Below are 13,862 nucleotides of genomic sequence, written 5' to 3'. Positions count from 1 at the left end.
TGATCTTTTGGAAAGTTTGCCAAGACAAAAGCTAGTTTTTTTAAATTCAATATGACAGTATAACAGTCATACTAAATATGAAAGTTATCTAAACAAAACTCCAAAACCAAACATGTGTCATGTCTAAAAATGCCTGTAATAATGTATTTATGTGAGTTTGTAAGGTTTGCTAAAACAAAAAGGGGTTTTTACTCAATATGAAAGTAATGATCTTAGAATCCTGAGATAATGCGAAAAAAGCAATAAAAATGTATTTAAACTTAATTCCTAAACAACCCATGCAAAATGGGTAATAATGCCTGGAGACGTTTATCTTTGTTAGTTTTACGAGAAAAATTATCTTTTGTAAAGTTTGCAAAGACACAAGCTAGTTTTTTTTATTCAATATGACAGTATAACAGTCATACTAAATATGAAAGTTATATAAACATAACTCTAAAACCAAACGTGTGTCATGTCTAAAATTGCCTTTAATAATGTATGTATGTGAGTTTGAAAGGTTTGCAAAAACAAAAAGTAGTTTTTTACTCAATATGAAAGTAATGATTTTATAATCCTGAGTTATGCGAAAAAAGCAATAAAAATGTATTTAGACATAACTCCTAAAAAACACATGCAAAATGGCTAATAATGCCTGAAGACATTAATCTTTGTTAGTTTTACTAGAAAAAGTATCTTTTGTAAAGTTTGCAAAGACACAAGCTAGTTTTTTTTAATTCAATATGACAGTATACAGTCATACTAAATATGAAAGTTATCTAAACATAACTCCAAAACCAAACATGTGTCATGTCTAAAAATGCCTGTAATAATGTATTTATGCAAGTTTGTAAGGTTTGCAAGAACAAAAAGTAGTTTTTTACTCAATATGAAAGTAATGATTTTAGAATCCTGAGATAATGCTAAAAAAGCAATAAAAATGTATTTCAACATAACTCCTAAAAAACACATGCAAAATGGCTAATAATGCCTGAAGACATTTATCTTTGTTAGTTTTACTAGAAAAAGTATCTTTTGTAAAGTTTTTAAAGACACAAGCTAGTTTTTTTAAATTCAATATGACAGTATAACAGTCATACTAAATATGTAAGTTATCTAAACATAACTCCAAAACCAAACATGTGTCATGTCTAAAAATGCCTGTAATAATGTATTCATGCAAGTTTGTAAGGTTTGCAAGAACAACAAGTAGTTTTTTACTCAATATGAAAGTAATGATCTTAGAATCCTGAGATGATGCGAAAAAAGCAATAAAAATGTATTTAAACATAATTCCTAAACAACACATGCAAAATGGCTAATAATGCCTGGAGACATGTACCTTTGTTTGTTTTACTAGAAAAATTATCTTTTGTAAAGTTTGCAAAGACACAAGCTAGTTTTTTTTTATTCAATATGACAGTATAACAGTCATACTAAATATGAAAGTTATATAAACATAACTCCAAAACCAAATGTGTGTCATGTCTAAAATGGCCTTTAGTAATGTATGTATGTGAGTTTGAAAGGTTTGCAAAAACAAAAAGTAGTTTTTTACTCAATATGAAAGTAATGATTTTAGAATCCTGAGTTATGCGAAAAAAGCAATAAAAATGTATATAAACATAACTCCTAAAAAACACATGCAAAATGGCTAATAATGCCTGAAGACATTAATCTTTGTTAATTTTACTAGAAAAAGTATCTTTTGTAAAGTTTGCAAAGACACAAGCTAGTTTTTTTTAATTCAATATGACAGTATAACAGTCATACTAAATATGAAAGTTATCTAAACATAACTCCAAAACCAAACATGTGTCATGTCTAAAAATGCCTGTAATAATGTATTTATGCAACTTTGTAAGGTTTGCAAGAACAAAAAGTAGTTTTTTACTCAATATGAAAGTAATGATTTTAGAATCCTGAGATAATGCTAAAAAAGCAATAAAAATGTATTTAAACATAATTCCTAAACAACACATGCAAAATGGCTAATAATGCCTGGAGACATGTACCTTTGTTAGTTTTACTAGAAAAATTATCTTTTGTAAAGTTTGCAAAGATACAAGCTAGTTTTTTTGTATTCAATATGACAGTATAACAGTCATACTAAATATTAAAGTTATATAAACATAACTCCAAAACCAAACGTGTGTCATGTCTAAAATTACCTGTAATAATGTATGTATGTGAGTTTGTAAGTTTTGCAAAAACAAAAAGTAGTTTTTTACTCAGTATGAAAGTAATGATTTTAGAATCCTGAGATAATGCGAAAAAAGCAATAAAAATGTATTTAAACATAACTCTTAAAAAACACATGCAAAATGGCTAATAATGCCTGGAGTCATGTATCTTTGTTAGTTTTACTAGAAAAATGATCTTTTGGAAAGTTTGCCAAGACACAAGCTAGTTTTTTAAATTCAATATGACAGTATAACAGTCATACTAAATATGAAAGTTATCTAAACATAACTCCAAAACCAAACATGTGTCATGTCTAAAAATGCCTGTAATAATGTATTTATGTGAGTTTGTAAGGTTTGCTAAAACAAAAAGTGGTTTTTACTCAATATGAAAGTAATGATCTTAGAATCCTGAGATAATGCGAAAAAAGCAATAAAAATGTATTTAAACTTAATTCCTAAACAACCCATGCAAAATGGGTAATAATGCCTGGAGACGTGTATCTTTGTTAGTTTTACGAGAAAAATTATCTTTTGTAAAGTTTGCAAAGACACAAGCTAGTTGTTTTTATTCAATATGACAGTATAACAGTCATACTAAATATGAAAGTTATATAAACATAACTCTAAAACCAAACGTGTGTCATGTCTAAAATTGCCTTTAATAATGTATGTATGTGAGTTTGAAAGGTTTGCAAAAACAAAAAAGTAGTTTTTTACTCAATATGAAAGTAATGATTTTAGAATCCTGAGTTATACGAAAAAAGCAATAAAAATGTATTTAAACATAACTCCTAAAAAACACATGCAAAATGGCTAATAATGCCTGAAGACATTTATCTTTGTTAGTTTTACTAGAAATAGTATCTTTTGTAAAGTTTGCAAAGACACAAGCTAGTTTTTTTTAATTCAATATGACAGTATAACAGTCATACTAAATATTAAAGTTATCTAAACATAACTCCAAAACCAAACATGTGTCATGTCTAAAAATGCCTGTAATAATGTATTTATGCAAGTTTGTAAGGTTTGCAAGAACAAAAAGTAGTTTTTTACTCAATATGAAAGTAATGATTTTAGAATCCTGAGATAATGCTAAAAAAGCAATAAAAATGTATTTCAACATAACTCCTAAAAAACACATGCAAAATGGCTAATAATGCCTGAAGACATGTATCTTTGTTAGTTTTACTAGAAAAAGTATCTTTTGTAAAGTTTGCAAAGACACAAGCTAGTTTTTTTAAATTCAATATGACAGTATAACAGTCATACTAAATATGTAAGTTATCTAAACATAACTCCAAAACCAAACATGTGTCATGTCTAAAAATGCCTGTAATAATGTATTTATGCAAGTTTGTAAGGTTTGCAAGAACAAAAAGTAGTTTTTTACTCAATATGAAAGTAATGATCTTAGAATCCTGAGATAATGCGAAAAAAGCAATAAAAATGTATTTAAACATAATTCCTAAACAACACATGCAAAATGGCTAATAATGCCTGGAGACATGTACCTTTGTTTGTTTTACTAGAAAAATTATCTTTTGTAAAGTTTGCAAAGACACAAGCTAGTTTTTTTTTATTCAATATGACAGTATAACAGTCATACTAAATATGAAAGTTATATAAACATAACTCCAAAACCAAACGTGTGTCATGTCTAAAATTACCTGTAATAATGTATGTATGTGAGTTTGTAAGTTTTGCAAAAACAAAAAGTAGTTTTTTACTCAGTATGAAAGTAATGATTTTAGAATCCTGAGATAATGCGAAAAAAGCAATTAAAATGTATTTAAACATAACTCTTAAAAAACACATGCAAAATGGCTAATAATGCCTGGAGTCATGTATCTTTGTTAGTTTTACTAGAAAAAGTATCTTTTGTAAAGTTTGCAAAGACACAAGCTAGTTTTTTTTAAATTCAATATGACAGTATAACAGTCATACTAAATATGAAAGTTATCTAAACATAACTCCAAAACCAAAAATGTGTCATGTCTAAAAATACCTGTAATAATGTATTTATGTGAGTTTGTAAGGTTTGCAAAAACAAAAAGTAGTTTTTTACTCAATATGAAAGTAATGATCTTAGAATCCTGAGATAATGCGAAAAAAGCAATTTAAATGTATTCAAAAACAACTTTTAAACCAAACATGTAAAATGTCTAAAAATGCCTGTAATATTGAACTATGTAAGTTTTACTAGAATCAATTGTTTTTTATGGTTTGCTAATACAAAAATTAGGTTTTACACATTATGACATTATAACTTTAACACTCAATATGAAAGTTATGTAATTATAACTCCTAAATACACATGAAACATGTCTAATAGCGTGAAAAAATTATCTTTGTGAGTGTTGCTAGAAACATTTTCTTTTGTAAGGTTTGCAAAGACACAAGTTAGTTTTTTTAACTCAATATGACAGTATACCGCCCCACTCAATATGATAGTTATTTAAACATAACTCCTAAACCACACCTGAAAAATGGCTAAACATGCCTGAAATAATGCATCTTTGGGAGTTTTACTGGAAACATATGCTTTTTTAAAACTTTACTCAATATGACAGTAATGTTCTAAAAATCCTGAGATAATGCGAAAAAAGCAATACAAATGTATTCCAACATAATTCCTAAACCAAACATGCAAAATGTCTGAAAATGCCTGTAATATTGAATTCATGTGAATTTTATTTGAATCAGTTGTAGGGTTTGCAAATACAAAAATTGGGTTTTATGACGAACACAGGTTAGTTTTTTCTACTCAATATAACAGTTTAGCTGTCATACTATAAATTAAAGTTATATAAACATAACTCCAAAACCAAACATGCATTATGTCCAAAACTGCCTGTAATATTGTATATGTGTGAGTTTTACTAGAATCAGGGTTGCAAATACAAAAATTGGGTTTTATGACAGTATACTGTCACACTCAATATGACAGTTATTTAAACATAACTCAAACAACACATGCAAAATGTTATTACGACATTAGTTTTACTAGAAAAATTGTCTTTTGTAAGGTTTGCAAAGACACAAGTTAGTTTTTTTTTATTCAATATGACAGTATAACTGTGATAATAAATATGAAAGTTATATAAACATAACTCTAAAACCAAACATGCATTATGTCTAAAAATGCCTGTAATATTGTATCTGTGTGAGTTTAACTAGATTTAGTTGTTTTTGTAAGGTTTGCAAATACAAAATATGGGTTTTACTCACTATGACAGTATACTGTCACACTCAATCTGACAGTTATTTAAACATAACTCCTAAACCAAACATGCAAAATGGCTAATAATGCCTGGAGATATGTATCTTTGTGAGTTTTACTAGAAACAATATATTGTGTAAGGTTTAGTTAGTTTTTGTACTCAATTTGACAGTATAACTGTCATTCTAAATCCATCCATTTTCTTCCGCTTATCCGAGGTCGGGTTGCCTGAGCAGAAAATCCCAGACTTCCCTCTCCCCAGCCACTTCGTCCAGCTCTTCTCGGGGTATTCCGAGGCGTTCCCAGGCCAGCCGGGAGACATAGTCTTTCCAATGTGTCCTAGGTCTTCCCCGTGGCCTCCTGCCGGTCGGACTTGCCCTAAACACCTCCCTAGAGGCGTTCGGGTGGCATCCTAAGCAGATGCTCGAACCACCTCATTGGCTCCTCTCAATGCGGAGGAGCAGCTGCTTTACTCTGAGTTCCTCCCGGATGACAGAGCTTCTCACCCTATCTCAAAGGGAGAGACCCACCACCCGGCAGAGGAAACGCATTTCGGCCGCTTGTACCCGTGACCTTGTCCTTTCGGTCATAACCCAAAGCTGGGAACGTAGATCGACGGTAAATTGAGAGCTTTTCCTTCTGGCTCAGCTCCTTCTTCACCACAACGGATCGATATAGCGTCCTCAATACTGAAAACGCCGCACCAATCCGCCTGTGGATCTCCCGATCCACTCTATCTTCACTCGTGAACAAGACTCCTAGGTACTTGAACTCCTCCACTTGGGGCAAGATCTCCTCCCCAACCTGTAGATGGCACTCGACCCTTTCCTGCGCGAGAACCATGGACTTGGACTTGGAAGTGCTGATTCTCATCCCAGTCGCTTCACACTCAAGGACCTTGCCGAGAGTATAGACCTGGTCTACCGTTCCACGACCATGACGAAAACCACACTGTTCGTCCTGGATCCGAGTTTCCTCCTCTCCAGTACACATGAATAGACCTTACTGGGAAGGCTGAGAAGTGTGTTTCACGATAGTTGGAACACACCCTCCGGTTCCCCTTCTTAAAGAGAGGAACCACCACCCCGGTCTGCCAATCCAGAGGTACGCCCCCAATGTCCACGTGATGTTGCAGAGTCTTGTCAACCAAGACAGCCCCACAGTATCCAGAGCCTTAAGGTACTCCGGACGGAACTCATCAACACCTGGGGCCTTGCCACCGAGGAGCTTTTTAACTACCTAGGCAACCTAAGCCCCAGAAATTGGAGAGCCCACCACAGATTCCCGAGGCACTGCTTGGCCTTTCGGTATAACCGCTGCCTCTGGAGTCCCATGAGCCAAAAGGACCCGATAGGCTCTTTCTTCAGCTTGACGGCATCCCTCACTGCAGGTAGGATTACCGCCACGACAGGCACCAAACACCTTGCGGCCACAGCTCTAATCAGCCGGCTCGACAAGAGAGGCACAGAACATGGTCCACTCAGACTCAATGTCCAGCACCTCCCTCGTGACATGTTCATAGTTCTTCCGGAGGTGGTAATTGAAACTCTCTCTGACAGGAGACTCTGCTAGCCGTTCCCAGCAGACCCTCACAATGCGTTTGGGCCTGCGAGGTCTAACGCATCCTCCACCACCATCGGAGCCAGCTCACCACCAGGTGATGATTGGCAGAAAGCTCTGCCCCTCTCTTCACCCGAGTGTCCAAAACATGAGGCCACAAATCCCATGACACAACTACAAAGTCAATCATGGAACTGTGGCCGAGGGTGTCCTGGTGCCAAGTACACATATAGACACCCTTATGTTTGAACATTGTGTTTGTTATGGACAATCCGTGACGAGCACAAAAGTCCAATAACAAAACACCACTTAGGTTCATTTTTCCCAATCACGACTCTCCAGGTTTCACTGTCCTTGCCAACATGAGCATTGAAGTCCCCCAACAGAACAGGGGAATCACCCGAGGGAGCACTCTCCAGTTATCCCTCAAGGGAATCCAAAAAGCATGGGTACTCTGAGCTGCTGTTTGGTGCGTAAACACAAACAACAGTCAGGACCCGTCACCCAACCCGAATGCGGAGGGAAGCTACCATCTCATCTACTGGGTTAAAGTCCAACGTGCAGGCTTTGAGCAACAACAATTGCCACCCCAGCCTCTCATTGCTTGCAACGCCAGAGTGGAAGAGAGTCCAGCCCCTCTTGAGAGAACAGGTGCCAGAGCCCTTGCTGTGCGTCGAAGTGAGTCCAACTATATCTAGCCGGAACTTCTTCACCTCGCGCACCAGCTCAGGCTCCTTCCCTCCCAGCGAGGTGACGTTCCACATCCCAAGAGCGAGCTTATGTAGCCGATAATCGGACCGCCAAGTGTCCTGCCTTCGGCTGCCGCCCAGTTCACACTGCATCCGACCTCTATGACCTCAATGGGCCCATGAGTGGTGAGCCCATTGGAGGGTTGACCCACGTTGCCTCTTCGAGCTGAGCCCGGCAGGGCCCCATGGAGACAGGCGCCCACCAGTCGCTCGCCATCGTGCCCCACCTCTGCGCCTGGCTCCACAGGGGAGCCACGGTGACCCGTGCCTGGGCGAGAAAAAAATCTAGGTCCTCGATTTGTACTTTTCATAAAGGTGTTTGAGCTGCTCTTTGTCTGATCCCTCACCTAGGACCTGTTTGTCTTGAGGGACCCTACCAGGGGGCATGGAATCCTCGGACAACATAGCTCCTAGGATCAGTGGGACACGCAAACCACAAAGGTGGCGGCTCAGAAAGGGGGTTGTATAAACATAAATCCAAAACTAAACATGCAATATGTCTAAACATGCCTGTAATATTGTATTAATGTGAGTTTTACTAGAATCAGTTGTTTTTGTAAGGTTTGCAAATACAAAAATTGGGTTTTATGACGGACACAAGTTAGTTTTTTTTACTCATTTTAACAGTATAACTGTCATACTAAATATGAAAGTTATATAAACATAACTCCAAAACCAAACATGCATTATGTCTAAAAATGCCTGTAATATTGTATTTGTAGTTTATCTAGATTTAGTTGTTTTTGTAAGGTTTGCAAATACAAAATATGGGTTTTACTCACTATGACAGTATACTGTCACACTCAATCTGACAGTTATTTAAACATAACTCCTAAACCACACATGCAAAATGGCTAATAATGCCTGGAGATATGTATCTTTGTGAATTTTACTGGGAACAACATATTGTGTAAGGTTTAGTTAGTTTTTGTACTCAACATGACAGTATAACTGTCATACTAAATCCATCCATTTTCTTCCGCTTATGGTCGGGTTATGGTCGGGTTGCGGGGGCCGCAGCCTAAGCAGAGAAGCCCAAACTTCCCTTTCTCCAGCCACTTCGTCCAGCTTTTCTCGGGGGATCCCGAGGCGTTCCCAGGCCAGCCGGGAGACATAGTGTTCCCAATGTGTCCTGGGTCTTCCCCGTGGCCTCCTGCCGATCGGACTTGCCCTAAACACCTCCCTAGGGAGGCGTTCGGGTGGCATCCTGAGCAGATGCCCGAACCACCTCATCTGGCTCCTCTCAATGTGGAGGAGCAGTGGCTTTACTGTGAGTTCTTCCAGGATGACAGAGCTTCACCTTCAACAGGGGTGTCAAACTCAAATACAGAGTGGGCCAAAGTTTGAAACTGAACAAAGCAGCGGGCCAAGGTTGAACAAATTAACCTTTTAATAGGGACCCAAACAAGTTTTGCATTGAATATTGAACAAGCAAGGATTATATAACTTTATAGTGACATGCAAAATCAAGTTTCAAATAATAATAATACTAATTAAAATATATCAATTGCATATCAAATACAATTTAAATAAAAATGTAATGCCTCTTTTCTATTTGCAGCCTTCTGAGGTAAATATCAACATTAACTTTTTCCACAGGCTAATAAATTTATAAATTAAATAACAATGAATAAAACAACCATTCAGGACTTTATACTGCTCAGTTTGCAACACACTGATCTAATTTGATGTGCCCAAGCCAGATACCTGGCATCTTTTTTTGGATGCTAGTTCTTTAATGTTGGGGCTCAGGCTTTGAGCCGAGGCAACTTTCATTATCAAACGAAGGCGTTCAACAGCCATATCTCGTACACCCAATTCTAACATCGTTCAGACCCAGTCACAAGATATGTGCAGCTTCAGCACACATACACAAATGAATGCAAAGCATACTTCATCAACAGCGATACAGGTTACACTGAGGGTGCCAGTATAAAAAACTTTAACACTGTTAGAAATATACGCCACACTGTGAACCCACACCAAACAAGAATAAAAAACACTTTTCGGGAGAACATCCGCACCGTAACACAACATAAACACAAAAGAACAAATACCCAGAATCCTTTGCAGCACTAACTCTTTCGGGATGCTACAAAATACACCCCCGCTACCACCAAACCACCCCCACCCACACACACACACACACACCTTGCAGCGTCCCGGAAGATTTAGTGCTACAAAGGGTTCTGGGTATTTGTTCTGTTGTGTTTATGTTGTGTTACGGTGCGGATGTTCTCCCGAAATGTGTTTGTCATTCTTGTTTGGTGTGGATTCACAGTGTGGCGTATATTCCTAAAAGTGTTAAAGTTTTTTATTTGGCTACCGTCACTGTAACCTGTATCGCTGTTGATGAAGTATGCGTTGCATTCAATTGTGTGTGGGTGCAGAAGCTGCACTAACATGAAACTGGGCCAGCACTCGTTTGACTAGCTGAAAAAAAAAAATTGGGAGGAGTGCTGGGGCAAGTATTAGAAGTAGCGGTGTTACTGCGGCACTGCCGCAATGTATAATCAACGGTCCAGCTTTAGTGTTAATTTGATATTGCCGCAAGGGCCCACGGGCCAGAGTTTGACACCCATGACCTTCACTGTAAAAAATTACTGTAAAAATAAAAAATAAAATTACAGTTATATACTCCATCCATCCATCCATTTTCTACCGCTTATTCCCTTCGGGTTGGCGGGGGGCGCTGCAGCCTATCTCAGCTACAATCGGGCAGGAGGCGGGGTACACCCTGGACAAGTTGCCACCTCATCGCAGGGCCAACACAGATAGACAGACAACATTCACACTCACATTCACCACTAGGGCCAATTTAGTGTTGCCAATCAACCTATCCTGTTCTTCTTAAATGCAGTTAAGTACTGTAAAATTTTTTGCAATTTTCAAAAAATATCGACCAGCAGTATTTTACTGTAAAACCTACAGTATAATTCAGTATTTTTCAGACTTGTTTCTTGGGTCCGCCCACAATTCGTCCAACCGAGCTTCATTTCACCTGGCCGCCCCTGCTAAATCCATCCTACTGCATCGTGTGTTTTTGATAGCAAGGTAATAGTCACTTGTACCTTGATGTGTCATTTTCTGTTTGAATTACTTTTTATATATATTTATAAAGTCCGAAATGACATAGCGTCACAGTCAGCATCACAGACACTATCGTTGACCACGCGCATGTACCGCCGCATGCTAGCTAGCTAAGTTTTCTTCTTTTTTGTCATAGTCATCATAAAAGATGATAACTTGCAACATATGTGCTACGACTTGCAGCAATGTATTTGCGTATGTTAGACACATGCGAAATCATAGTTGTATGCCTAATGCATCGTTTAAGTGTGCTTTCCCTAAATGCACAAGAGTTTTTTCCAACTTCTCAGCCTTCAAAACTCACAGCCGTCGTCATAAATATGGCAAGAGTAGGACTGATATGTATAGCGCAGAAGGTTTACCTTGTAATATTGTCTCATGTAGCGCGAAGTGCGATGATATACGGGCCCTTCTCCTGCATTTGAAAAGTCCTATTACCGAAGGTAGGACAGTTACGTGCCCCTTCAGTCAATGTGAAAAAAGATTTACAGTTAAGTCTACTTTCACATCGCACGTGTCAAGGAAGCACTACGGCTACACTGAACGAAGTTTGACTTGCTCAACAGCAAATCCAAGCAGCTCTTGTGTTATTAACACTGATGATGACTATTGTGATATGCAACTTGAGAATTCAGGATATTCCTGTTATGAAGACATGGAGGTCTACTTGCATTAAAAAAATGTTCACAGCACTGAAAAAAGGTTGAGAACCACTGCCTTAAGGCAGTGGTTCTCAACCTTTTTTCCGTGATGTACCCCTGTGAACATTTTTTTAATTCAAGTACCCCCTAATCAGAGCAAAGCATTTTTGGTTGAAAAAAAAGAGATAAAGAAGTAAAATACAGCACTATGTCATCAGTTTCTGGTTTATTAAACTGTATAACAGTGCAAAATATTGCTCATTTGTTGTGGTCTTTCTTGGACTATTTGGAAAAAAAGAATTAAAAATAACTAAAAACTTGTTGAAAAATAAACAAGTGATTCAATTATGAATAAAAAATTTTACACATAGAAGTAATCAACTTAAAGGCCTACTGAAAGCCACTACTACCGACCACGCAGTCTGATAGTTTATATATCAATGATGAAATCTTAACATTGCAACACATGCCAATACGGCCGGGTTAACTTATAAAGTGACATTTTAAAATTCCCGGGAAATATCCGGCTGAAACATCGCGGTATGATGACGTATGCGCGTGACGAAGTCCGAGTAACGGAAGTTATGGTACCCCGTAGAATACTATACAAAAGGCTCTGTTTTCATTTCATAATTCCACAGTATTCTGGACATCTTTTGCAATTTTTTTAATGAACAATGAAGGCTGCAAAGAAGACAGTTGTAGGTGGAATCAGCAGCGGACTACAGCAACACAACCAGGAGGACTTTGTTGGAGCGCTAGCCGCGCTAGCCGCGCTAGCCGCGCTAGCCGCGCTAGCCGCGCTAGCCGCGCTAGCCGCCGACTTCACCTTGACTTCCTACGTCTCCGGGCCGCCAAACGCATCGGGTGAAGTCCTTCGTCCTTCTGCCGATCGCTGGAACGCAGGTGAGCACGGGTGTTGATGAGCAAATGAGGGCTGGCTGGCGTAGGTGGAGAGCTAATGTTTTTAGCATAGCTCTGTGCAGTCCGGTTGCTAAGTTAGCTTCAATGGCGTCGTTAGCACAGCATTGTTAACCTTCGCCAGCCTGGAAAGCATTAACCGTGTATTTACATGTCCACGGTTTAATAGTATTGTTGATTTTCTATCTATACTTCCAGTCAGGGGTTTATTTCTTTTGTTTCTATATGCAGTTAAAGCAAGATGCTATCACGTTAGCTCGTAGCTAAAGCATTTCGCAGATGTATTGTCGTGGAGATAAAAGGCACTGGTTTAAAATACAAATCTGTGATCTACAATAGAAAAAGGAGAGTAGCTTGTACCTAAGTTACGGTCAGAGCGAAAAAAGATACATCCATCGCTGCCTCTCAAGTCATTCACTGTAACGTTCCTCATCTACGAATCTTTCATCCTCGCTCAAATTAATGGGGTAATCATCACTTTCTCGGTCCGAATCTCTCTCGCTCCATTGTAAACAACGGGGAATTGTGAGGAATCCTAGCTCCTGTGACGTCACGCTACTTCACTACAGGCAAGGCTTTTTTTTTATCAGCGAGCAAAAGTTGCGAACTTTATCGTCGATTTTCTCTACTAAATCCTTTCAGCAAAAATATGGCAATATCGCGAAATGATCAAGTATGACACATAGAATGGATCTGCTATTCCCGTTTAAATTAAAAAAAATCATTTCAGTAGGCCTTTAAAGTGCCCTCTTTGGGGATTGTAATAAAGATCCATCTGGATTCATGAACTTCATTCTCAACATTTCTTCACAAAAAAAGAAATCTTTAACATCAATATTTATGGAACATGTCCACATGTCTCAGCTGCATTACTGCTATGCTTTAACCACGCCTCCATTGTTTTCTACATGGATAGTTGATTGACAGTTGGTGCCGTGTGGCACCGCCAGGTAGGGTCAAACCATCATGGCATGGGGGAAACTCTGGCTTTATGGTAATGAATGGAATAGCCTACTTGATTAGATGTTCAGTTTATGAACTTACATTCATATTTTGTCGAAGTATTATTCAATAAATATATTTATAAAGGGTTTTTGAATTGTTGCTATTTTTAGAATATTTTTTAAAAATCTCACGTACTCCTGGGAGTACTTACTCCCAGGAGTACGCATACCCCCATTTGAGAACCACTGCCTTAGGAGACTAGATGTAAACAGAGTAAAGAGAGAGCGAGTGAGGTGGCCATTCCAAATACTTTTAAAATGCTACCCATATTGGATACTGTTTAGGAACATAAACTGCATTTCTTGACTGTACCAGTTGCTGGTGACAAAGTCACAATAAAACGTTGGATGATCAGCATGGAAGGTGATGTCATCTGCAAAGGTGTCCAACCTAGCTTCATCTCAGGGCTTGCTGCCCTTCTTGCTTGGTGCTCGGACATTGGAATTTGTTCAAAGGAAATTCCTCTTGATACTGTTAAATACTGTTAGGATATTTTATTTTATATTTCTCA

This window comes from Entelurus aequoreus, linkage group LG19 (genome assembly GCF_033978785.1).
Source record: "Entelurus aequoreus isolate RoL-2023_Sb linkage group LG19, RoL_Eaeq_v1.1, whole genome shotgun sequence".
Lineage (NCBI taxonomy): Eukaryota > Metazoa > Chordata > Actinopteri > Syngnathiformes > Syngnathidae > Entelurus > Entelurus aequoreus.
Note: the sequence above shows the minus strand (reverse complement) of the source record.